Source organism: Ranitomeya variabilis, chromosome 1, assembly GCF_051348905.1.
Source record: "Ranitomeya variabilis isolate aRanVar5 chromosome 1, aRanVar5.hap1, whole genome shotgun sequence".
Lineage (NCBI taxonomy): Eukaryota > Metazoa > Chordata > Amphibia > Anura > Dendrobatidae > Ranitomeya > Ranitomeya variabilis.
The window spans coordinates 528,731,924-528,759,877 of NC_135232.1; the positions used below are offsets into that span (position 1 = coordinate 528,731,924).

The window sequence follows — 27,954 nt, forward strand, 5'->3', positions numbered from 1 at the left end:
ATACATAAAACGCTGGGTGAGGAGACAACTGTTGGTGCAATAGTAAGAAAATGGAAGAAATACAAAATGACTGTCAATCAACATCGATCTGAGGAAAAAAGCAAAATCTCACCTTGTAGGGTATCCTTGATCATGAGGAAGGTGAGAGATCAGCCTAAAACTACACTGGAGGAACTTGTTAATGATCTCAATGCAGCTGGGACCACAGTCACCAAGAAAACCATTGGTAACACATTACGCCGTAAAGATTTAAAATCCTGCAGTGCCCGCAAGGTCCCCCTGCTCAAGAAGGCACATGTGCAGGCCCATCTTAAGTTTGCCAATGAACACCTGGATGATTCTGTGAGTGAGAGAAGGTGCTGTTTTCAGATGAAGCAAAAATTGAGCTCTTTGGCATTAACTCAACTGGCCGTGTTTGGAGGAAGAGAAATGCTGCCTATGACCAAAAGAACACCATCCCCACTGTCAAGTATAGAGGTGGAAACATTATGTTTTGGGGATGTTTCTCTGCTAAAGACACATGACTACTTCACCGCATCGATGGGGGAATGCATGGAGCCATGTACCGTAAAATCCTGCCATACATACAGCCAAGGCAACAAAGGAGTGGCTCTAAAAGAAGCATATTAAAGTCATGGAGTGGCCTAGCCAGTCTCCAGACCTTAATGCAATAGAAAACTTATGGAGGCAGTTGAAGCTCCAGTTAGCTAAGTGACAGCCTCAAATTCTTAATGATTTAGAGATGATCTGCAAAGATGAGTGGACCAAAATTTCTCCTGACATGTGCCCAAACCTCATTAAAACTACAAAAAAGTCTGATTGCTGTGCTTGCCAATAAGGGTTTTGCCACCAAGTATTAAGTTTTGTTTGCCAGAGGGATCAAATACCTATTTATCACTGTAAAATGCACATACATTTATATATGCAAATTGCCTCTTCTGAGAAAAAGAGGACTTAACTCTATAGCGCCACCTGTTGGAAGTAGCGATCCTACAAGTCACAATCAACCCTTTAACGAGTCATGCAATATGACTTAGGATAAAAGCCAAATCAGTATCTCAATTCGCAGACACGGTGTTTCGGGCTGTTGGCCCTCGTCAGTGCGAAGCATGAGAACTGATTTGGCTAGGTGAGAGGCTCTGGACTGGGGTCTAAGGGGTAATGTTTCTCCTTATGGAGAGTGACATACCAGCTGGCTTGTCAAGGTAAGGAGGCTTATTCTCCGTGCAATGCTCCTCTGGGAAATTAAATATGCAAATTGCCTCTTCTGAGAAAAAGAGGACTTAACTCTATAGCGCCACCTGTTGGAAGTGGCGATCCTACAAGTCACAATCAACCCTTTAACAAGTCATGCAATATGATTTAGGATAAAAGCCAAATCAGTATCTCAATTCGCAGACATGGTGTTTCGGGCTGTTGGCCCTCGTCAGTGCGAAGCATGAGAACTGATTTGGCTAGGTGAGAGGCTCTGGTAGCTGGTATGTCACTCTCCATAAGGAGAAACGTTACCCCTTAGACCCCAGTCCAGAGCCTCTCACCTAGCCAAATCAGCCCGAAACACCGTGTCTGCGAATTGAATTGTTTGCTACAAACACATGCTGTCTCTGGTTAGTTACTGTATTCGTATCCAAGTACTTACATACATGCTGGCTAATAATTATATTAGATGGAGAACCATGTAGAGAGCATTACATTATATATGGAGAGCATTATTTTTTTATGGAAAACCATGGGAAGTGCATTAAATTCTATTGGGGACCATGGGGAGTGCATTATATTCTATGGAGGACTATGGGGAGTGCATTATATTGTATGGAGGACCATAGGGAAAACATGATATTCTATGTAGGGCTATGGGTGGGAAGGTGCAGAACCATGGGATGAACTTTACATTCTATGGAGGATCATGGGAAGTGCATTATGTCCTATGGAGGACCATGGGAAGTGCATTATATTTAATAGAGGACCATGGTTGGGGGATAAATTATATTTGATGAAGGACAATGGGGAGAGCATTATATTCTATGGAGGACCAATGGGGTGCATGATATCCCATGTAGTACCATGGGGAGTGCACTATACTCTATGGAGGACCATGGGGAGAGCATTATATTCTATGGAGGACCATAGGGAGTTTATTATATTGAATGGAGAACCATGGGGAGTGCATTATATTCTATAGAGGACCATGGGGTGTGAATTAAAGTAGATGGAGGACCATGGGGAGTGCATTATATTATATAGAGAACCAAGGAGAGTGCATTATATTCTATGGATGATCATGGGGAGAGCATTGTTTTCTATGCAGGATCATAAGGAGTACATTATACTGAATAGAAGACCATGGGGAGTGCACTATATTCTATAGAGGACCATAGGAGGTGCATTATATTCTATGAAAGCCATAAGGAGTGCATTATATTTGATGGAGGACCATGGGGAGTGCATTAAATTAGATGTAGGATTATGGGGAATGCATTATATATATATGCATTATATTGTATGGAGAACCATTGGGGTGCATTAAATCCTATGGAGGACCATGGGGAGTGCATTATATTCCATAAAGGACCATGGAGAGTGCATTATATTATATGGAGGACCATGGGGAGTGCATTATATTCCATAGGATCGGTAAATATAAATACCACCGGGTGTTGGATTTCCTGAGGCCTGTCCTTGCTCAGAGAACGTAAGTATTTTTGTGTTGTATTACCTAATCTGAATTTTTCTATTCCACAGGAGTTGGCGCTTTTACAATTGTTATTTTTTGGAAGTAATGTTTTACTTTTCTTTTCTTTTCACAGAACCTCGAGCAGCACCCTCGAACCTGGATCGTTCTCTGGAGCGGTTCCTCATCGAACAGCCACGTCCCAGCCATCCACCAGCGAAGCAGCAAGTGGGCCGCGTCACAGTCTGGAGAACAGGCAGCTGGTCGTTCAGGTGTTCCCCTGTCCCAGTACTCTGCTTCTTTCTTTTTGGTCTCTTCCCGCCAGTGGCAGAAGGCCATGGACAGGTCACTCATGCCCGAGTTTCTTCACTTGAGCTCGGTATTCCAGAAAGGCCTGAAGGCGCTGGAAGGTAGACTGGAAAGTGGTCTGACCCATATTAACACACTTTTCCAGGATGTCAACCAACGCCTTAATCGTCTGGAAGCCGATCTCCAGAGACCAGCACACCATTTTTTTAATCAGATAGAGCGGGGCATGTTGGTTCCACCCTTGCGCCTGAACTCCAGCTCAATGTGATGCAGGTCTGCAATGCTGCTTACGTTCAGGCTATGCAGAAGACTCTGTACTTACAGCAGCCACAGGTAGTATTTCCACCTGTGCCATCAATTACCCACTTTAGCTCAATACCGAGTTCTGCTGCATACCACTGTACGTCCATCACCATGCCCAGTCCTGCCGTACACCACTACACCGCCACCACCATGCCGGGTGCTGCTGAAAGCCACCTCACCACCACCACCATGCTGAGTCCTGCTGCTGCACGGCCGTCCACCTCCGCCACCATGCCAGGTACAGATCCTGCACGGCTGTCCACTGCCACCACCAGGCCGGGTCCAGATCCTGCATGGCTGTCCACCATCATCACCAGGCCGGGTCCACATTCTGCACGCCCTGCTGATCCCACCACTCCCACCCTCCCAAGGAGACACAAAAAAAGAAGGCAGCCACCTAAGACGGGACAGAAACCTAAAAAAAGTCGTGCCACCAGAACTGTCCAACAACCTCCACCCTCACCTCCCAATGTGTCTGTGTTGTCCTGTTTGTCTCTCCCATCCAATGTGTCTCTCTCGTCCCATGCTTCCACTCCTAATTTGTCTACTCCCATCCTTGACCTCCTAGACCCCACAAGTTTAGTAAGCCCTTCCCCTGGAACCCCTTCATCGTCCACACCTAGCCAATTCTCCCAGCTCCATACCACCCATGTTCATATTATTTCCCCCTCCTTGTCTCGTCACTGTGTTTTTGCCACCTCATATCTCCATGACACACATCTGCTGCCCCTCTTCTTTATTTGCTTTACATTGCAGCTTTGCTTCAAGTGTCTGTCATGGAGCAATGAGGTAGCAAAAACACAAGAGGATTCAAAATCCTCCCCACAAAAAAATTAATACAGCACAAAGGGTCAGGGGTCAGCAATGCTCACAAGCCCAGGTATCAGCACTATTGCACTCAGGATGCTGGGTTTTCTGCATCCTGAGTGCACTAGTTCTGACACACAGGCATGTGAGTAAAGATATGAGGTGGATAAGTTCCAACATCTCAGTCTGCATTAATCTATTGGACTATAGAAATGCTGACTGAAGAGATGATGGAGCTAATCCAAGGTCACCTACCACAGCACTGACCTCAGAGAGAAAAGGTGTAGTGTAAAGCATGGGTGACATAACCCAATTTGGTTAAAATCCACTCCCTGTCTCATGCAATCTGCATTAAACAGAGAGTTGATTTTATAAAGACTGTAGTTGTGAACCGGTGATCACCTTATTAAACTGTAAAAAAATGTATTGTCATGTAGAGGGCACTTGGAACAGGTGTTTGTCTAGAGATGTTTTATTTTCAGCAAACATGAAAGGTAAAGTTAAACATTCCAGGTACATAACATTACAAGAACATTTCACTAAAACATTTCTTCTTGCCATGACACACGTCCATTCTCAGAAACAAAGTATGCTGCAAATGTATTCCTCATTTGGGCAACTTCAACTGTTGTCGTCAGAGGGTGATGATGGTAATCTGGCAATGGGTTACTAACAGGTTCATCAAGTTCAGTGTTGGGTCACTCTTTAGCCATTATATAGTTGTGAAGAACCACACATGCCTTGACCACCTCATCAACTGTCTCAATTTTTAGATTAATGGCTGTCTCTAAAATTTGCCATTTCGAGACAAGTATACCAAAGACACACTCCACAATTCTTCGTGCCCTGGTCAGTCGGTAATTAAAAATACTTTTTGTGTGGTTCAAGTTCCGACTGAGGTATGGTTTCAGTAGGTTTCCACACATCTGAAAGGCTTCATCCCCAACCACAACAAATGGCATTGTCGGGCCTTCGGTTTTGGGAAGAGGTTGTGGCAGGGGGAAGTTAAAATAATTCCCATACAACCATTGGCCCGTGTCCAAGTTTTTAAATGTCTGGGAGTCATTACCACAGCCAAAAGATGCAATGTCGACGGCGACAAACCTATAGTCCGCAACTGCAATCTCCATGAGAACTATGGAAAAATATTTTTTATAGTTAAAGTACTTGGATCCAGTTCCAGCCGGTTTGGTAATCCGGATATGTTTTCCATCCACTGCTCCCAAATTTTTGTTCAGTTTGCTGCCAGAATTCCGTGGTGGGTAGGGGGATAAATTCTGCACGGAGAACATCCCACAAAGCTCGTAAGGTGTCTGCGACAATCCCAGATAGTGTTGAAATTCCTATCCGGAACTGGCAATGGAGCGTTGATAGGCTGTCTCCGGTAGCCAGGAATCTGCTGAAAAGAGAAAGAAAAAAATAAATCAGAACAATAATATTTATGACTGGGGTTTTGCAAAACAGAGAAAGAAAGAAAGAAAGAGAAAGAACATGGTTTTTATAACAATATTATTTAGGACAGTATTTTAGCAAAACAAAATAGGGAAAATATTAAGTTGATTGCAGAACAATAATGATTATGACAGGCATTAATGTTTAAATATTACGTACCTTAGTGTCAATAGCAGATGTTTCTCAGCAGGAATCGCTCTACGGAGCTGGGTGTCCTGCCTGCTGATGGCTCCTTGCACACGGTCCAGCAATTCCATAAAGCTGTCTTTACACATCCTCGTGTACTCAAAATATTTCTCTGGGTTTTTACAAAGCTCACTGAATAAGGAGTGGTAGGCTCCACAGCTCCATCGGAGTTCAAGAATCAGGTGCTGCCAAAAGCCCCGACGCCGTCTTCTCTGTTTTTGTCTTTTCTGATCTTGCTCACAAGCAAGAAGGAAAGAAACAAGTTGACATCCACATCCAGATTTCGATAGAAACTCTCCATGCGAAGATCCATCTTGACACAGAATACAGGAGCAAAATGTGAGGATTTCATCTGTACAAGGGTTTATATAGAGAGATTCCATGAGCCATGCCCATTTGGCATGGCTTGTTTCAATGAAATTCTCCTTGAATTTTTTTTTCCTATCAACCCCTGAGCATAAAAAAGCGAACGCACGCAAAAATGCATGTAAACACGTGCAAACGTCATGCATAAGTTGATGCGGATAAAAAAATGCAGCGTTATCATGCATTTCCATACATTTTGCCATGCACTTGTGGTTGCAGACAAGATGCTGCAGACTCAACCGCAAATGTGAACCTAGCCTTACCGTTTACCCGCCGAGAAGGTTGAAAAACTTCTGTACATGATTGAAGGCTTTTGTTCTGTCAAAAAGGTTACCCTGCACCAAATTCAATCCTTACTTGGGCTTTTGGTTTTTGCCTGTAGGTTCATGCCGGTGGGTAGAGTTTTTTCAAGACGTTTGTCGTTAGTGACAATAGGGGCTACCCCTCCTGGCCATAAAATCCAGTTGACAAGAAGTTTACGGGCTGACTTGGAGGTATGGAAAACATTTTTTATTTCATTCAACGGCCGCACTTGTTTCATGGCTTCCGAAATTACCAGTCAGGAGTTGAAATTCTCAGATGCGGCAGGGTCGGCTGGTTTCGGTACCATCTTCGGTGATCAGTAGTGTTGAGCGATACCGTCCGATACTTGAAAGTATCGGTATCGGAAAGTATCGGCCGATACCGGCAAAGTATCGGATCCAATCCGATACCGATACCCGATACCAATACAAGTCAATGGGACTCAGGTATCGGACGGTATTCCTGATGGTTCCCAGGGTCTGAAGGAGAGGAAACTCTCCTTCAGGCCCTGGGAACCATATTAATGTGTAAAAGAAAGAATTAAAATAAAAAATATTGCTATACTCACCTGTCCGACGCAGCCTGAACCTCAGCGAGGGAACCGGCAGCGTTGTTTGTTTAAAATTCGCGCTTTTACTTGGTTACGTGAGGTCCCGGCTTGTGATTGGTCAGGGCGGCCATGTTGCCGGGACGCGGACCAATCACAGCAAGCCGTGACGAAATTACGTCACGGCTTGCTGTGATTGGTCCGCGTCCCGGCAACATGGCCGCCATTAACCAATCACAAGCCGTGACGTCACGGGAGGCTGGACATGCGCGTATTTTGAAAAGCGCGCGTGTCCAGCCTCCAGTGACGTCCCGGCTTGTGATTGGTTAATGGCGGCCATGTTGCCGGGACGTCACTGGAGGCTGGACACGCGCGCTTTTCAAAATACGCGCATGTCCAGCCTCCCGTGACGTCACGGCTTGTGATTGGTTAATGGCGGCCATGTTGCCGGGACGCGGACCAATCACAGCAAGCCGTGACGTAATTTCATCACGGCTTGCTGTGATTGGTCCGCGTCCCGGCAACATGGCCGCCCTGACCAATCACAAGCCGTGACGTCACGGGAGGCTGGACACGCGCGCTTTTCAAAATAAGCGCATGTCCAGCCTCCCGTGACGTCCCGGCTTGTGATTGGTTAATGGCGGCCATGTTGCCGGGACGTCACTGGAGGCTGGACACGCGCGCTTTTCAAAATACGCGCATGTCCAGCCTCCCGTGACGTCACGGCTTGTGATTGGTTAATGGCGGCCATGTTGCCGGGACGCGGACCAATCACAGCAAGCCGTGACGTAATTTCGTCACGGCTTGCTGTGATTGGTCCGCGTCCCGGCAACATGGCCGCCCTGACCAATCACAAGCCGGGACTTCACGTAACCAAGTAAAAGCGCGAAATTTAAACAAACAACGCTGCCGGTTCCCTCGCTGAGGTCCCGGCTGCGTCGGACAGGTGAGTATAGCGATATTTTTTATTTTAATTCTCTTTTTTACACATTATTACATTAATGTTGTTGCGATACCCGATACCCGATACCACAAAAGTATCGGATCTCGGTATCGGAAATTCCGATACAGCAAGTATCGGCCGATACCCGATACTTGCAGTATCGGAATGCTCAACACTAGTGATCAGTGGTGTGCGGCTGCTTGGCCAGAGTCATGGAAATCGGAAGAGCTTTGCAAAAATCTTACGCTATTGGAACTTTTTCTCATTGTAGCAGCTGTTGAGATATGGGGCAACCAATTTGCCAACAAAAAGATATGATTCTGGTGTGACAAACTCAGCGTGATGCATTGTATAAATCGCTTGTTTTCCTCTTCTCCTCCGGTACTGGGCTTACTTCATCATCTAGTCCTTAGATGTTTAAGTAAGAACGTATGGTTCAGAGCCCACCATTTTCCAGGAGTTGAAAATGTTATAGCTGATGCTTTATTACGTTTTAATTGGCAGGTCTTCAGAGAACTTCTTCCCAGTGCCCGCCCGGAAGGTTTGCCTTGCCCTTCTTCCTTGTGGGACATTGTGGCCAACAGTTGATGCCGTTGGTTCGTTCGTCAGTGGCCCCCTTGACTTGGCAGTCTTATGGTAAGTCTTGGGTTGAATTGTGTCATTTGATAAATGATAGACCCGTTTCACTCTTGCTGCCAGAATTTTATAAAGATGTCCAAAATATATTTTTTAGGCACTTCAACAATAAATATTTCACATTTGGATCCAAGTAAAGGGTCGAACACCAAAGAGATCCAAATAAAACATAATTGTATTAATATTAAACTAAAACATAATTAAAAATGCAGAAAATGTCACAATAGGGGATACTAAGATCAGACTCAAAAAAGGAGTGTATAAAATTCATCAATAATCAGCTAAATTTTTGCATAATCATTACAAAAAAGTGTTTACTTAAATTTTGCTATTACTGGGTCCCATTGATAATATATTCAGAAGCTGCCCTTATATTTATATTTTATGCAAAAAAGGATAAATTCACATTAATGGCAGCCCTGAATTGATCTACCTTTTGATGTTGTCATAGGGAGGTAATATTATACCTACAAATGAACTGCTAGATACTAATACTCAATATACAGCTCCTCCCATGGCAAAATGAATTGCATAATTCCTTTGTATCTACAAACAAGTGCTGCCTTTATATTACATTTAAGTATTCCCATAGATTAGTTCAATGTAAATTATAGTGCCCAGCAAACTATGAGAAGATACAGAGACATGTTAAGTAAAGTGCAAAGTGCTGTGCATTTTGTACCTGATGATTTGGGATTCGTAATGGCTCTGCTGCCAGAGGTCTGCTTAGCGTCCCCTCACCCCGATGCACGTTTAGCCGCCAGCTTCTTCCGGGGGCGTGTCGAGCTGAGGTCTGCCCAGTAAATAGCAGTTGTCCCATCCTATCAGTAGACGGATACCCCGCATGACGTATGTGGCGCATGTCGATGCCGCCCCTCTCGCACAAATGATCTTCACGCCAGCGCTTATAACACGCTATTGTGGAATGCTGCTGGAAGAGCTCAAGTAATAATAGTGGAAATTAATTGATTACATCTTTCTTAGTGGTAGAAATAATTGAAGTATGTGTAAAAAAAATACTAGTGAAAATGTAGAATTAATGTGATAAAAAAATTTGAATAATGGTGATACTAATTAATACGCATAAAAAATAAGATCTATATATATAAGAGGCATCATGATTACTCGCTAATCCCGCCTCCTGCACAGAAGCTCTGCCCCCACCTCATCACCACACAGAATCCCGCCCCCACTACCACACACAATCCCAACCCAACCACATTACCACACACAATCCTGCACTCCCACCACATTACCACACACAATCCTGCCCCCACCACATTACCACACACAATCCCGCCCCTCCACCACATTACCACACACAATCCCGCCCCCACCACATTACCACACACAATCCCGCCCCCTCCACATTACCACACACAATCCCGCCCCCTCCACATTACCACACACAATTCCACCCCAACCACATTACCACACACAATCCCACCCCCCACCACATTATCACACAAAATCCCGCCCCCCCACTACATTACCACGCATAATCCCGCCCCCCCACCACATCACCACACATAATACCACCCCCACCCCATTACCACACAAATATCCCGCCCCCCACCACATCACACTCGCTAATCCTGCCCCCTGCACAGTAGTTCCACCCCCACCACATCACCACACATAATCCCGCCCCCCCACCACATTACTACACACAATCCCGCCCCCCACCACATTACCACAAACAATCCCGCCCCCCACCTCATTACCACACACAATCCCACCCCCACTACATTACCACACATAATCCCACCAGCCCACCACATCACCACACATAATACTGCCCCCCACCCCATTACCACACATAATCCCCGCCACCACTGTTGTGAATTCTGTTCTCGAGCTCCCTCCTGTGGTTATGAATGGTACTTCGGTGAGTTCTGTCCATGGACTCCCTCTGGTGGCTGTGAGTGGAGCTGCTGGTTCTGAGGTTCCTTCTCCAGCTGATCTCGTTTAGGCCTTGGCTGGCTGCTCTATTTAACTCCAGTCAGATCGTTACCTGATGCCAGCTGTCAATGTCCTAGTACTGGTTCAGTTTTCTTGGATCTTTCAGATGACCTGTCTACTTCAGCAAAAGCTAAGTCCCTGCTAGCTTATTTGTTACCATTGTGTTTTTGTCCAGCTTGCTATTATGATTTTGTCTTGTTAGCTGGAAGCTCTGGGATGCAGAGTGGCACCACCGCGCCGTGAGTCGGTGCGGTGCTCTCTTTTGCACACTCTGCGTGGTTTTTTGTTAGTTTTTTTATGCTGACCGCAAAGATACCTTTTCTATCCTCAGTCTATTTAGTTAAGTCTGGCCTCGTTTGCTGAAACCTATTTCATTCCTGTGTTTGTGACTTCCATCTTTACTCACAGTCAATATATGTGGGGGACTGCCTATTTCTTTGGGGAATTTCTCTGAGGCAAGGTAGGCTGTATTTTCTATCTTTAGGGGTAGTTAGCTCTTAGGCTGTGAAGAGGTGTCTAGGCAGAGTCAGGAACGCTCCACGGCTATTTCTAGTTGTTGTGATAGGATTAGGGGTTGCGGTCAGCAGAGCTCCCACTTCCCAGAGCTCGTCCTGTATTACTAGTTTGCTCATCTGGTCATTTCTAGTGCTCCTAACCACCAGTTCAATCATAACACACCACATCACACTCGCTAATCCCGCCCCCTGCACAGTAGCTCCACCCCCACCATAGCACCACACACAATCCCACCCCCCACCTCATTACCACACAATCCCGCCCCCCACTACATTACCACACATAATCCCGCCCGCCCACCACATCACTATACATAATACCGCCCCCCACCCCATTACCACACATTATCCCGCCCCCCACCACATCACACTCGCTATTCCCGCCCCCTGCACAGTAGCTCCACCCCCACCACATCACCACACACAATCCCGCCCCACCACATTACCACACACAATCCAGCCCCCCACCACATTACCACACACAATTCGCACCACATCACCAAACACAATCCCGCCCCCCCACCACATCACCACACATAATCCTGCCGGCCCACCACATCACCACACATAATCCTGCCCGCCCACCAGATCACCACACATAATCCCACCCCCCACCACATTACCACACATAATCCCGCCCCTCTACCATATTACCACACATAATCCTGCCCCCCACCACATCAACACACATAATCCCGCCCCAACCACATCACCACACATAATCCCGCCCCTCCACCACATTACCACAGATAATCCCGTCCCCCCACCACATTACCACAGATAATCCTGTCCCCCACCACATCACCACACATAATCCCGCCCCCACCACATTACCACAGATAATCCCGCCCCCCACCACATTACCACACATAATCCCACCCCCCACACATTACCACAGATAATCCCGCCCCTCTACCACATTACCACACATAATCTCGCCCTCCACCACATCACCACACATAATCCTGCCCCCCCACGATATTACCACAGATAATCCCGCCCCCCCACCACACCACACATTATCCAGCTCCCTACCACATCACCACGCATAGCTCCACCCCCACCACATCACCACACACAATCTCACCCCCACGACATTACCACACACAATCCGCACCACATCACCAAACACAATCCCGCCCCCCCACCACATCACCACACATAATCCCGCCGGCCCACCACATCACCACACATAATCCTGCCCGCCCACCAGATCACGACACATAATCCCACCGCCACCACATTGCCACACATAATCCCACCCCCCACCACATTACCACACATAATCCCGCCCCCTACCATATTACCACAGATAATCCCGCCCCCACCACATTACCACACATAATCCTGCCCCCCACCACATTACCACAAATAATCCTGCCCCCCACCACATCACCACACATAATCCCGCCCTCCCACCACATTACCACACATAATCCCGCCCCCCACCACATTACCACACATAATCCCGCCCCCCACATTACCACACGATGCTCCGTCCCCCACATTACCACACGAGGCTCTGTCCCCACACATTACCACACGAGGCTCCATCTCCCCACATTACCACATGAGGCTCCATCCCCACACATTACCACACGATGCTCCGTCCACACACATTAACAGACAATGCTCCATCCACACAAATTACCACACGAGGCTGCGTCCCCAGACATTACCGCATGAGGCTCCGCCCCCACATTACCACACAAAGCGGCGTCCCTGCACATTACCACATGAGGCTCCATCACCACCACTTTACCACACGAGGCTCCGTTCCCCAACATTACCACACGAGGCTGCGTCCCCACACATTACCACAGGAGGCTCCATCCCCACACATTACCACACAAGGCTCCATCCCCACACATTACCACATGAGGCTCTTTTTACCCACATTACCACATGAGGCTGCGTCCCCACTCATTACCACATGAGGTTCTGTCCCCACACATTACCACACAAGGCTCTGTCCCCACACATTACCATATGAGGCTCTGTCCCCCCACATTACCACACGAGGCTCCGTCCCCACACATTACCACACGAGGCTCCATCCCCACACATTACCACACGAGGCTGTGTCCCCAGACATTACCACATGAGGCTCCGCCCCCACATTACCACACGAGGCAACGTCCCCATACATTACCACACGAGGCTCCACCCCCCCACATTACCACACGAGGCTCCGTCCCCACACATTACCACACAAGGCTCTGCCCCCACATTACCACACGAGGCTGCGTCCCCATACATTACCACATGAGGCTCCACCCCAGCATATTACCACATGAGGCTCTGTCCCTACACATTACCACACGAGGCTCCGTCCCCACACATAACCACACGAGGCTGCGTCCCACACATTACCACACGAAGCTCCTCCCCCCACATTACCACATGAGGCTCCATCCCCACACATTACCACACGAGGCTCCGTCCCCACACATTACCACACGAGGCTCCGTCCCCACACATTACCACACGAGGCTCCTCCCCCCCCCACATTACCACACGCAACACTTCCTTTCTATGTAATTCAACCACTTCAGCCAAGGTAAACATACATTTAATTGCATAATCACCAGCAGCGTTAATTAGATAGCAATGAGCGTGCCGAGCATTAGCTGGCTGGAAACAGCTAGTAATATAATAGGTCTATTGGTGTGAAATAAAATGATGAGATATAGTGATAACAAAAATGTGGGAGTGAGTAAGAGGTATAGATGTGAGGAAGATGAAAAAATAATAATAAAATAAAAAAATAAAAATAAAGAAATAAAGAAATAAAAGAGAAAGGGAAAAGAAGAAAAATAACTGGATATATAATATGTACAGTAAACTATATACCTTTAAAAATGACCTGATTGACAGTGTTCATTGTATGGTGCCTAAATAGTATGGAAAATTATTATTATAACTATAGGAATGACTAAACTACCTGTGCACCTTATAGTCTCAACAGAATTAGTGTACCGTGCTAACAGAAAAATGTTATATCCATTAGTATAACGTGAAAACAAATTTAAAATAATTAAAACTTGTATATATCATATACAGAAAAGAATAAAAGGAATTACTGAAAATAGTATGTTGTATCCACAAGTGTGCCAGGAGAATGACACCATAACCCAAAAGAATAAATCAATCTTTCTACTGTGATATAAAATTATTATGTGCACTGTAGTATTCCCAACCAATGTCTTAATGCAACAAATTAAATGTATAAATTTCACACCTCCAGGCCAGACTGGAGGTAACAGTTGAATTTTTGATGTTAAAATTGAATTCTGGGATTTCGGGTCTTTCGGCCCAACACCGGCTATCTGGTTTGGCCTTTTATTTTCAATTACTGGGCTGGCCAGATGTCACGAAGGCCTTTATAATCAGACAGGCATTAAAGGGTGGAAAAGATCTCAACCCAGTAAAGAAAATAGACATCCCATTTCTATTCTCTTATTGCATAAGTTGGTTTCATTTTCCTTTTTTTGTTGCTCTTCCCAATTTGAAGCTGCTTTTTTATCCGCTGCGTACACAATCCTGTATTTTGACACCTTACATATTAGTGAATTAGTTCCTAGATCTAAGAAAATTCCAGTAACGGGCTTATTATGTGAGGACGTGGTGGTAGTAGAGGATGCGATACGTTTCCGTTTTCACAGGTCAAAAACAGACCCTTCAGGGAGGGGTGCTTGAATTCATTTAAACCCATTATTTGGACCAGTTTGCCCTATCAAGACGGTTTTGGATTATTTGGAAGTTAGAAGCAGCATCAAATTGCGCATGAGAATGGACCCCCATTGACTAAATTTAATTTTCAGTCTATTTTTTGCAAGGGCCAACAGGCTTCCGGTGTTCAACCAGGGGAGTATGGGACACATTCCTTTTGCATAGGGGTTGCCACCGAGGCTGCAAAGTTGGGAGGTTCAAAGGATAGGACGGTGGCGCTCTGTTTGCTATGCCAGGTATACTAGACTGGATTTACTAATATGATTCATTTTCTTTTGGCTGTTTAGGTCCATCCAGGCCAACTGTGTGGCTCCTAGGCCACTCATTTTTTGGGCGTCTCAGAGAGCAGAATGTCATCCTAGTGGAAGAAATATGGGTTTCCAGGGTATGGATGTAAATTGGCGAGGCATTCAGGGGCTGAAATGTCCTCAAGTGCTGCAAGAAGTGGTTGATATTGGGAGGGATATTGTTAGGCCAGTTATTTTAGTATTATATGCTGGCAGGAATGACTTGTGTTCTTACAAAGTTGCTGAGCTGCTAACTATGATGAGGTCTGATTTGGAAAGGTTTCCTAGTTTTTTCACAGAACTTATACTTGTCTGGTTGGAATTAAGGCCCTGTCTCACATAGCGAGATCACTAGCGAGATCGCTGCTGAGTCACAAGTTTTGTGACGCAACAGCGACCTCAGTAGCGATCTCGCTATGTTTGACACGTACCAGCGACCCGGCCCCTGCTGTGAGATCGCTGGTCGTGTCGGAATGGCCTGGACCTTTTTTTGGTCGTTGAGGTCCCGCTGACATCGCTGAATCGGTGTGTGTGACACGGATTCAGCGGTCTTCACTGGTACCAGGGTAAACATCGGGCTACTAAGCGCAGGGCCGCGCTTAGTAACCCGATGTTTACCCTGGTTACCATCGTAAATGTAAAAAAAAAAAAACAGTACATACTCACATTCCGGTGTCCGTCAGGTCCCTTGCCGTCTGCTTCCCGCACTGACTGACTGCCGGCCGTAAAGTGAAAGTACAGCACAGCGGTGACGTCACCGCTCTGCTGTTAGGGCCGGCGCTCAGTCAGTGCAGGAATCGGATGCCGGGGGACGCGAAGGTGAGTATGTAGTGTTTGTTATTTTACATTTTACACTGGTAACCAGGGTAAACATCGGGTTACTAAGCGCGGCCCTGCGCTTAGCAACCCGATGTTTACCCTGGTTACCCGGGGACCTCGGCATCGTTGGTCGCTGGAGAGCGGTCTGTGTGACAGCTCTCCAGCGACCACACAGCGACTAAACAGCGACGCTGCAGCGATCGGCATCGTTGTCTGTATCGCTGCAGCGTCGCTATGTGTGACGGGGCCTTTAGTCCCCAGAGCTGTGTGGCAGGGTGCCCTGGATGGGAAGGCAGTAGAGCAGACTAGACGCACCATAAAAGCACGTATGTCCAAGTATGTGCGGGATAAGTTTGGGGTGGTGGTGAGGCATCGCCAGCTAGAGGGTGAAGATTTAGCTCTCCTAAGGTCTGACAGAGTACATCTCACCGATATTGGTTTAGATATCCTGTTATCAGGGCTCCAAGATGGGATAGAATAAGCTTTGTACTTGATGGGTGGGGGTCGGAATCCTGTTTAGTGCTAAACAGGATCCTCCTTGGCTGTTTTCAACAAAGGATGCACTGGAATGTTGAGGCTAAGTAGGCTGACTTGCCTGTAGATGTTGCAGGGCATTTGGCTACTGGTCTGTTGTGAAGTTTGAAGTGCTTCCTTTTATTGCTATATACAGTGGGGCAAAAAAGTATTTAGTCAGTCAGCAATAGTGCAAGTTCCACCACTTAAAAAGATGAGAGGCGTCTGTAATTTACATCATAGGTAGACCTCAACTATGGGAGACAAACTGAGAAAACAAAATCCAGAAAATCACATTGTCTGTTTTTTTTATCATTTTATTTGCATATTATGGTGGAAAATAAGTATTTGGTCAGAAACAAACAATCAAGATTTCTGGCTCTCACAGACCTTTAACTTCTTCTTTAAGAGTCTCCTCTTTCCTCCACTCATTACCTGTAGTAATGGCACCTGTTTTAACTTGTTATCAGTATAAAAAGACACCTGTGCACACCCTCAAACAGTCTGACTCCAAACTCCACTATGGTGAAGACCAAAGAGCTGTCAAAGGACACCAGAAACAAAATTGTAGCCCTGCACCAGGCTGGGAAGACTGAATCTGCAATAGCCAACCAGCTTGGAGTGAAGAAATCAACAGTGGGAGCAATAATTAGAAAATGGAAGACATTCAAGACCACTGATAATCTCCCTCGATCTGGGGCTCCACGCAAAATCCCACCCCGTGGGGTCAGAATGATCACAAGAACGGTGAGCAAAAATCCCAGAACCACGCGGGGGGACCTAGTGAATGAACTGCAGAGAGCTGGGACCAATGTAACAAGGCCTACCATAAGTAACACACTACGCCACCATGGACTCAGATCCTGCAGTGCCAGACGTGTCCCACTGCTTAAGCCAGTACATGTCCGGGCCCGTCTGAAGTTTGCTAGAGAGCATTTGGATGATCCAGAGGAGTTTTGGGAGAATGTCCTATGGTCTGATGAAACCAAACTGGAACTGTTTGGTAGAAACACAACTTGTCGTGTTTGGAGGAAAAAGAATACGGAGTTGCATCCATCAAACACCATACCTACTGTAAAGCATGGTGGTGGAAACATCATGCTTTGGGGCTGTTTCTCTGCAAAGGGGCCAGGACGACTGATCCGGGTACATGAAAGAATGAATGGGGCCATGTATCATGAGATTTTGAGTGCAAACCTCCTTCCATCAGCAAGGGCATTGAAGATGAAACGTGGCTGGGTCTTTCAACATGACAATGATCCAAAGCACACCGCCAGGGCAACGAAGGAGTGGCTTCGTAAGAAGCATTTCAAGGTCCTGGAGTGGCCTAGCCAGTCTCCAGATCTCAACCCTATAGAAAACCTTTGGAGGGAGTTGAAAGTCCGTGTTGCCAAGCGAAAAGCCAAAAACATCACTGCTCTAGAGGAGATCTGCATGGATGAATGGGCCAACATACCAACAACAGTGTGTGGCAACCTTGTGAAGACTTACAGAAAACGTTTGACCTCTGTCATTGCCAACAAAGGATATATTACAAAGTATTGAGATTAAATTTTGTTTCTGACCAAATACTTATTTTCCACCATAATATGCAAATAAAATGATAAAAAAACAGACAATGTGATTTTCTGGATTTTTTTTTCTCAGTTTGTCTCCCATAGTTGAGGTCTACCTATGATGTAAATTACAGACGCCTCTCATCTTTTTAAGTGGTGGAACTTGCACTATTGCTGACTGACTAAATACTTTTTTGCCCCACTGTATGTTCTACAAAAGAAATTAAAGTTGAGACTGACCTCACTCATCAATTACTTGTGTTATCTCGTTATTGTTAAATGGGGGTCCGGGAGGGTGAGGGAGAGAGGTTTACTGGGGGTGTTTGTTTGGGGTCGCCACAATCTAGAAACTGTAGCACTGACAGCTTCTATAGCATGCAGATCTGCATGCTATAGAAGCAATCAGCGTGCACAAAATGACTGTCCCATAGTGGGACAAAGTGTAAAAGTAAGAATGAATTTTTTTTTTTTAATAATTGTAAAACTATTTAATAAAATAATAAATATTTTTGAATTTAAAAAAAATCTAAATAAAAGTACACATATTTGGTATCGCCGCATCCGCAACGACCCAACCTATAAAACTGTCCCACTAGTTAACCCCTTCAGTGAACACTATTAAAAAAAAAAAAACAAGGCAAAAACCAATGCTTTATCATCATACCGCCGAACAAAAAGTGGAATAACACGCGATCAAAAAGACGGATATAAATAAACATGCTGCGGATAAATGTCATCTTGTCCTGCAAAAAACAAGCCACCATTTAGCTCCATCACCGGAAAAATAAAAAAGTTATAGCTCCTCAGAATAAAGCGATGCAAAAATAATTTTTTATATAAAGTTGTTTTTATTGTATAAAAGCGCCAAAACATAAAAAAAATTTAAATGAGGTATCGCTGTCATCGTACTGACCCGAAGAATAAAACAGCTTTATCAATTTTACCATACTCGGAACGGTATAAATGCCCCCCAAAAGAAATTTGTGAATTGCTGGTTTGTGTTCATTCTGCCTCATAAAAATTGGAATAAAAAGCCATCAAAAAATGTCATGTGCCCAAAAATGGTAACAAAAAAAAACGTCAACTCGTCCCACAAAAAACAAGACCTCACATGACTCTGAGGGCCAAAATAAGGAAAAATTATAGCTCACAAAATGTGATGAAAAAACTATTTTTTGCAATAAAAAGCATCTTTTAGTGTGTGACAGCTGCCAAACATACAAACCCCGCTATAAAAACCCACTATAAATAGTAAATCAAATCCCCCTTTATCACACCCTTAGTTAGGAAAATAATAAAATAAAAAAAGTATTTATTTCCATTTCCCATTAGGGTTAGGGTTGGGGCTAAAGTTAGGGTTGGGGCTAAAGTTAAGGATAGAGTTGGGGCTAAAGTTAGGATTATGGTTAGGGTTGGGATTAGGGTTAGGGGTGTGTTAGAGATAGGTTTGTGGTTAGGCGTGTGTTAGGGTTAAGGTTGGAGTTAGAATTGGGGGGTTTCCACTGGTTAGGCACATCAGGGGATCTCCAAACACGACATGGCGTCTGATCTCAATTCTAGCCAATTCTGTGTTGAAAAAGTCAAACAGCGCTCCTTCCCTTCCGAGCTCTGCCATGCGCCCAAACAGTGGTTTACCCCACATATGGGGTATCAGCGTACTCAGGACAAATTGCAAATAAAAAAGTTAAATTTTCATTTTTTTTAAACATTCCAAAAATTAATGTGAAGCACCAGAAGGACTAATAAACTTCTTTAATGTTGTTTTGAGCACCTTGAGGGGTGAAGTTTTTAGATTGGTGTCACTTTTGGGTATTTTCTATCATATAGACCCCACAAAGTGACTTCAAATGGAGTTGTAAAAATGAGAAATCGGTAGTCAATTTTAACCCTTATAACTCCCTAACAAAAAAAAAATGTGGTTAAAAAATTGTGCTGATGTAAAGTAGACATGTGGGAAATGTTACTTATTAACCCCTTAACCCACAAGGGTAGTTTGCACGTTAATGACTGGGACAATTTCTGACCACTGTCCCTTTATGAGGATATAACTCCGGAATGCTTCAACCGGATCCTACTGATTCTGACAATGTTTTTTCATGACATGTTGTACTTCACAATAATATAATTATAATCTTTATTTTTATATAGCGCTAACATATTCCGCAGCGCTTTACAGTTTGCATACATTATCATCACTGTCCCCATTGGGGCTCACAATCTACATTCCCTATGAGTATGTCTTTGGAATGTGAGAAGAAACCGGAGAACCCGGAGCTGTTGTCCTTGGTGGGATTTGAACCCAGGACCCAGCGCTGCAAGGCTGCAGTGATACCCACTGAGCCACTGTGCTGCCTTACTTCATGATAAAATGGTAAAATTTATTTGAAATTACCTGCATTTGTTTGTGAAAAAATGGAAATTTGGTGAAAATTTTGAAAATTATGCAATTTTCCAAATTTGAATTTTTATGCCCTTAAATTACAGAGATATGTCACACAAAATACTTAATAAGTAACATTTCCCACATGTCTACTTTACATCAGCACAATTTTAGAACCAACATTTTTTTTGTTAGGGAGTTTTAAGGGTTAAAAGTTGACCCAGCAATTTTTATTTTTTACAACACCATTTTTTTAGGGACTTCATTGCATTTGAAATAACTTTGAGGGGTCTATATGACAGAAAATACCCTAGTGTGACACCATTCTAAAAACTGCACCCCTCAAGGTGCTCAAAACCACGTTCAAGAATTTTATTAACCCTTCAGGTGTTTCACAGGAATTTTTGGAATGTTTAAAAAAAATGAACATTTAACTTTTTTCACCAAAAATTTAATTCAGCTCCAATTTGTTTTATTTTACCAAGGGTATCAGGATAAATTGGACCACAATAGTTGTTATGCAATTTGTCCTGAATACGCTGATACCCCATATGTGGGGTTAAACCACTAGTTGGGCGCATGGTAGAGCTCGGAAGGGAAGGAGCGCCGTTTGACTTTTCAATGCAAAATTGGCTAGAATTGAGATGGGACGCGATGTCGCGTTTTGAGAGCCCCTGATATGCCTAAACATTGAAACCCCCCACAAATGATGCCATTTTGGAAAGTAGACCCCCTAATCAACTTATCTAGATGTGATGTGAGAACTTTGAACCCCCAAGTGTTTCACAACAGTTTATAACGCAGAGCCGTGAAAATATTTTTTTTTCCCAAAAAAATATTTTTTAGCCCCGAGTTTTGTATTTTCCCAAGGGTAACAGGAGAAATTGGACCCCAAAAGTTGTTGTGCAATTTGTCCTGAGTACGCTGATACTTCATATGTGGGGGGAACCACCGTTTGGGCGCATGGCAGAGCTCGGAAGGGACGGAGCACGGTTTGGAATGCAGACTTAGATGGATTGGTCTGCAGGCGTCACGTTGCATTTGCAGAGAACCTGATGTACCTAAACAGTAGAAACCCCCCACAAGTGACCTCATATTGGAAACTAGACCCTCCAAGGAACTTCTCTAGATATGTTGTGATAACTTTGAACCCCCAAGTGTTTCACTACAGTTTATAACGCAGAGCCATGAAAAAAAAAATAATTTTTTCCCACAAAAATTATTTTTTAAACCACAATTCTTAATTTTCCCAAGGGTACAAGATAAATTGGAACCCAAAGGTTGTTGTCCAATTTGTCCTGAGTACGCTGATATGTTGGGGTAAACCCCTGTTGGGCAAACGGGAAAGCTCGGAAGGGAAGGAGCACTACTTTAGGGTATGTGCACACGTCCGGAATGCATGCAGAATTTTCCTGACATAAACCTGAGGTTTTCCGCAGGAATTCTGCATGCGTTTTTTTCACGGTTTTGCGTGATTTTTGCACATTTTTTGCGCGGATTTTACGTGTTTTTTGGTGTGGATTTTATGCAGATTTTTCCATGCACTCCAAAACAATGGGAAATCCGCAAAAAATCTGCAAAAAGAATGAACATGATGCTTCTTTTCCCGCAATGCATTTTTTTTGCGGAAAATAACGCATCATGTGCACAAAAATTGCAGAATGCTTTCTAAATGATAGGATGCATATCCAAGCATTTTTTATGCGTTTTTATAGCATTTTTATCTCAAAAACGCACAAAAAAAGCGAAAATTCGGGATCGTGTGCACATACCCTTACTTTTTCAACGCAGAATTGGCTGGAATTGAGATTGGACGCCATGTCGCGTTTGAAGAGCTCATGATTAGTGTTGAGCATTCCGATACCGCAAGTATCGGGTATTGGCCGATATTTGCTGTATCGGAATTCCGATACCGAGTTCCGATATTTTTGTGATATCGGAAATCGGAATCGGAAGTTCCCAGTGTATGGTTCCCAGGGTCTGGAGGAGAGGAGACTCTCCTTCAGGCCCTGGGATCCATATTCATGTAAAAAATAAAGAATTAAAATAAAAAATATGGATATACTCACCCCTCCGGCGGACCCTGCACCTTACCGATGTAACCGGCAGCCCCCAATCCTAAGAATGCAGTGAGTTTAGGACCTGCGATGACGTCGCGGCTTGTGATTGGTCATGTGAGCGGTCACATGAGCGGTCATGCGACCAATCACAAGCCGCGACGTCATCGAAGGTCTTTTACTCCTCATTCTTAGGAACGGAGGCTGCCGGTTACATCGGTAAGGTCCAGGGGCCGCCGGAGGGGTGAGTATATCCATATTTTTTATTTTAATTCTTTATTTTTTACATGAATATGGATCCCAGGGCCTGAAGGAGAGTTTCCTCTCCTTCAGACCCTGGGAACCATCCAGGATACCTTCCGATACTTGTGTCCCATTGACTTGCATTGGTATCGGGTATCGGTATTGGCGATATCCGATATTTTTTGGATATCGGCCGATACCATCCGATACCGACACCTTTGAGTATCGGAAGGTATCGCTCAACACTACTCATGATGTGCCTAAACAGTGGAAACCCCTCAATTCTAACTCCAACCATAACCCGAACATACCCCTAACCCTAATCCCAACCACTCCCCTAACCCCAACACACCCCTAACCCCAACACACCCTTAACCCTAATCCCAACCATAGCGACAACCCTAGCTCCAACACACCCCTTACCCTAATCCCATCGCTAACCCTAACCATACCCCTAACCCTGACACACTCCTAACCCTAATCCCAACCCTAATCCCAACCGTAAATGCAATCCAAACCCAAACCCTAACTTTAGCCTCAACCCTAACCCTAACTTTAGCCCCAACCCTACCCCTCACTTTAGCCCCAACTCTAACTCTAACTTTAACCCCAACCCTAACCCTAACTGTAGCACTAACCCTAACTTTAGCCCCAAGCCTAACCCTAACTTTAGCCCCAACTTTAACCCGAACTTTAGCCCCATCTCTAACCCCAACTTTAGCCCCAACCCTAACCCTAACTTTAGCCCCAACCCTAACCCTAATTTTAGCCCCAACTCTAACTGTAGCCCTAACCCTAACTTTAGCCCCAACCCTAGCCCTAACCCTAATGGGAAAATGGAAATAAATACATTTTTTTAAATTTTATTATTTTTCCCTAATTAAATGGGTGATGAAGGGGATTTGATTTACTATTTATAGCATGTTTTTTAGCGGATTTTTATGATTGGCAGCTGTCACACAGTAAAAGACGCTTTTCATTGCAAAAAATAGTTTTTGTGTCTCCACATTTTGAGAGCTATAATTTTTCCATATTTTGGTCCATAGAGTCATGTGGGGTCTTGTTTTTTGCGGGACGAGTTGACGTTTGTATTGGTACCATTTTTGAGCATGTGAAATTTTTTGATCACTTTTTATTCCGATTTTTGTGAGGCAGAATGACCAAAAACCAGCAATTCATGAATTTCTTTTGGGGGGCGTTTATACCATTCTGCGTTTGGTAAAATTGATAAAGCAGTTTTATTCTTCGGGTTAGTACGATTACAGCGATACCTCATTTATATTTTTTTATGTTTTGGCACTTTTATACAATAAAAACTATTTTATCTAAAAAATAACTATTTTTGCATCGCTTTATTCTGAGGGCTATAACGTTTTAATTACACATGTATATATATATTTTTTTACTTTTTTACTTTGTGCCTGGGTGGGACATCATGCTATAGTGTCAGATCACTGATCTGACACTTTGCAAAGCACTGTGTCAGATCAGCGATCTGACAGGCAATGCAGGAGGCTTGCAGGCGCTTGCAAACCACCTCCCTGCAGAACCCAGAAGGAGCCCCGTGGCCATTTTGGATCCGGGGCCTGCAGGGAGGAGACGCTCGGAACAACGCGATCATATCGCGTTGTTCCGAGGGTCTCAGGGAAGCACGCAGGGAGCCCCCTCCCTGAGCAATGCTTCCCTATGCCCCTGAAAGCTGCGATCATGTTTGATCGCAGTGTTCCGGGGGTTAATATGCCAGGAGTGGTCCGTGACCGCTACTGGCACATAGTGCTGGATGTCAGCTGTAATAATCAGCTGACACCCGGCAGCGATCGGCCGCGCTCCCCCTGTGAGTGCGGCCGATCACCTATGACGTACTATCCCGTCCCTGGGAAGTAAGTCCCAGGTCACCTTGACTGGATAGTACGTCATATGGGATTAAGGGGTTAAGTATTTTGTGTGACATATCTGTGTGATTTAAGGGCATGGAAATTCAAAGTAGGAAAATTGCGAAATTTTCAAAATTTTTGCCAAATTTCTGGGTTTTTTTTCACAAATAAATGCAAGTCATATCTAATAAATTTTACAACTGTCATGAAGTACAATATGTACTTCATGAAAACATTGTCAGAATCACTGGGATCCGTTGAAGCATTCCAGAGTTATAATCTCATAAAGGGACAGTGGTCAGAATTGTAAAAATTGGCCTGGTCATCAACATGCAAACCACTCTTGGGGGTAAAGGGGTTGAGAGGCACCTCTGTCCTTCACTCATTACCTGTAGTAATGGCACCTGTTTGAAATTGTTATCAGTATAAAAGACACCCATCCACAACCTCAAACAGTCACACTCCAAACTCCACTATGATGAAGACCAAAGAGCTGTCAAAGGACACCAGAAACAAAATTTTAGCCCTGCACCATGCTAGGAAGACTGAATCTGCAATAGGCAAGCAGCTTGGTGTGATGAAATCAACTGTGGGAGCAATAATAAGAAAATGGAAGACATACAAGACCACTGATAATCTCCCTCGATCTGAGGCACCATGCAAGATCTCACCCCGTGGGGTCAAAATGATCACAAGAACGGTGAGCAAAAATCTCAGAACCACACAGGGGGCCTAGTAAATGACTTGCATAGCTGGGATCACTGTAACAAAGGATATCATCAGTAACACACTACAATGCCACGGACTCAGATCCTGCAGTGCCAGACGTGTCCCCCTGCTTAAGACAGTACATGTCCGGGCCCATCTGAAGTTTGCTAGAGAGCATTTGGATTATCCAGAAGAGTACTGGTAGAATTTCATATGGTCTGATGAAACCAAAGTAGAACTTTTTGGTAGAAACAAAATTTGTCGCGTTTGGAGGAGACAGAATGCTGAGTCGCATCCAAAGAACACCATACCTACTGTGAAGCATGGGGGGGCATAATCATGCTTTGGGGCTGTTTCTCTGCAAAGGGACCAGGACAACTTATCCGTGTATATGAAAGAATGAACGGGCCATGTATCGTGAGATTTTGAGTGCAAACCTCCTTCCATCAGCAAGGGGATGGAAGATGAAACGTGGATGGGTCTTTCAGCATGATAATGATCCCAAGCACACCGCCAGGGCAACAAAGGAGTGGCTTTGTAAGAAGCATATGAAGGTCCTGGAGTGGCCTAGCCAGTCTCAAGATCTCAACCCCAATAGAAAACCTTTGGAGGGAGTTGAATGTCCATGTTGCCCAGTGACAGGCCCAAAACCTCACTGCTCTAGAGGAGATCTACATGGAGGAATGGGCCAACATACCACCAACAGTGTGTGCCAACCATGTGAAGACTTACAGAAAACGTTTGACCGCTGTCATTGCCAACAAAGGATATATAACAAAATAATGAGATTAACTTTTGACCAAATACTTATTTCCTATCATAATTTGCAAAATAAGTCTTGCCAAATCAGACAAGGTGATTTTCTGGATTTGTTTTCTCATTTTGACTCTCATAGTTGTGGTCTACCTATGATGTCAATTACAGGCCTCTCTCAACTTTTTAAGTGGGTGAACTTGCAAAATTGGTCGCTGACTAAATGTTTATTTTCCCCACTGTACATGAATACATTGACACTTGGTAATTTACGTTTTCTGTATCGAAGGCTGAGTCCCTACGCAATTTAACAATGTCAGCACTGAATGGACAGTGTCAGAGTGTGCAGACATAACCCAATTGGATACATTAAGTTGTCAATGTATTGAAATAATTATTCTTTCACGAAGAATATAAGTATTTATTTAATTCTGCAAGAAACCAAGAATTCACAAATTTAATTGCAATATTATATTTCTTTCCTTCATGTGACAGTTAGAAACTACTGTACGCTATGAACAATACAATACTGGCCTGAACCTGAGTCATTTTGTTTCTTTCATACTATAAAAACTGTGAATACAAATGTTAGTTTTTATTAAAAGTGAAAACATGTATTTGCTGAGTTTGAGCTTGGGTATGCCAACTTTCGGCTTCAGACTAGGTGGTCCAATCTGCACATCTCCAACAGTGGCTAAAGGTTGTGAATCGTCTAACAACCTCTGCCTTATTATAAGGTTGGCTGATTCACCCCTTAATTGCAACTGACGCCACATAACAAGAATGATAGATACTGACATGACTTTGTTGGATTACCAGACATTGGGCTTGCTTATTCTTTTCTCATAAAATTGGTCATTGAAATGTTATCTTTTATTTCAAAGGTTGAAAAAAGATTGTATTTCTTCAGGCTTACCATGCAGAATGCTGACAAACTGTAATATAATCAGAAGTCACATTCCTGAAAGGTTTCATAATATTATCATTCAACGTCATACCCAGTTACACATTATTAGTGAGCTGTTACTCTGCCATCATGTAATAACTACTAGAAAGCTTCATCCGGCTGTTATATTATCATCACAGTGGAGAAATGTGCATAGACATAGGGCACAAGCAATCTACACCCAACATAAAGGTACCGTATCAGGAAAATAGCAATTCCCAGATCAATCGACTGTCCTGCATGGGAAGAGCTGATAGATAATTGCTAGAATGACATTGTTCCCCAGCCACATATTCCCTCCTCACCATGCATGGCTTACATGCTCACTGTTATGTTAAATGCATTTATTACAGCAGTGCTAGACTGCATTGCCCAGACAGACCAATCTTCTCATCCTTACAGCTAACCAAAATGCATTTACCTGTTAGAAGAGGAGGATGCAGGACACAGAGGGAAGCATCAAAGCATCTCAGAGAGAAGAGCAGGAACAAAGGGGAAAAGAGAAGGGCTGAGCAAGGATGGAGGTAGAGGAGTGAAGAGCTGAAGATGCTATGAATGAAAAGACTGAATGGGGAGGGTCTGAAAATCTCTGTGGGTATGCCTCAGGAGCAAAATCAAGAGCTTGCTCTAGGCATGGGTTCTCCCGGTTCACCTGTATACATGCAGCCTTTAAGCATGGGCAATATTCTACTAAAAAACCTAACTCCAGTGTGGTAGACACATAGGCTGCCAACACCTGCAAAGGGCATGGTAGGAGGGAGAATGGTATAGAGGGTGATGGAGGGGAGGATGGGAGTAGAGAGAGAGGAGTGCTGGAGGGGAAGACAGAGGAGGAGACAAAGGAGAAGAGGCAGAGTCTGCTGTTCACACAAAAGGCATGAAGATGATGGAGTGTGTGGCGAGCAGTCAGTGCACTCCGGCACACCAGTCTGGGTATAGGAACTCTAGTGGGTGTGTTATTTTACCTGTGCATTACTATTATACTAAAACTGAAGATTTCTATACCAAGGCGTGACATAGCAGATATAATAGGCTAAAAGGGCAGCGTAGGGTCTGTTCACCGCATTACAAGTTACATCTAAAGAT

General features: G+C 44.4%; 1 protein-coding gene across 2 annotated transcripts in view; it reads right to left on the bottom strand.

Moving 5' to 3' along the window:
- Window positions 1–27,718, bottom strand: part of PLPPR3 (phospholipid phosphatase related 3) — a 479,615-nt gene extending 451,897 nt beyond the window's left edge. For both annotated transcript variants that reach the window (XM_077254403.1, XM_077254393.1), the window contains exon 1: window positions 27,290–27,718. The gene's annotated coding sequence lies outside the window, so the exon portion shown is untranslated. The remainder of the gene's footprint in view (window positions 1–27,289) is intronic.
- Window positions 27,719–27,954: the final 236 nt, after the last annotated feature.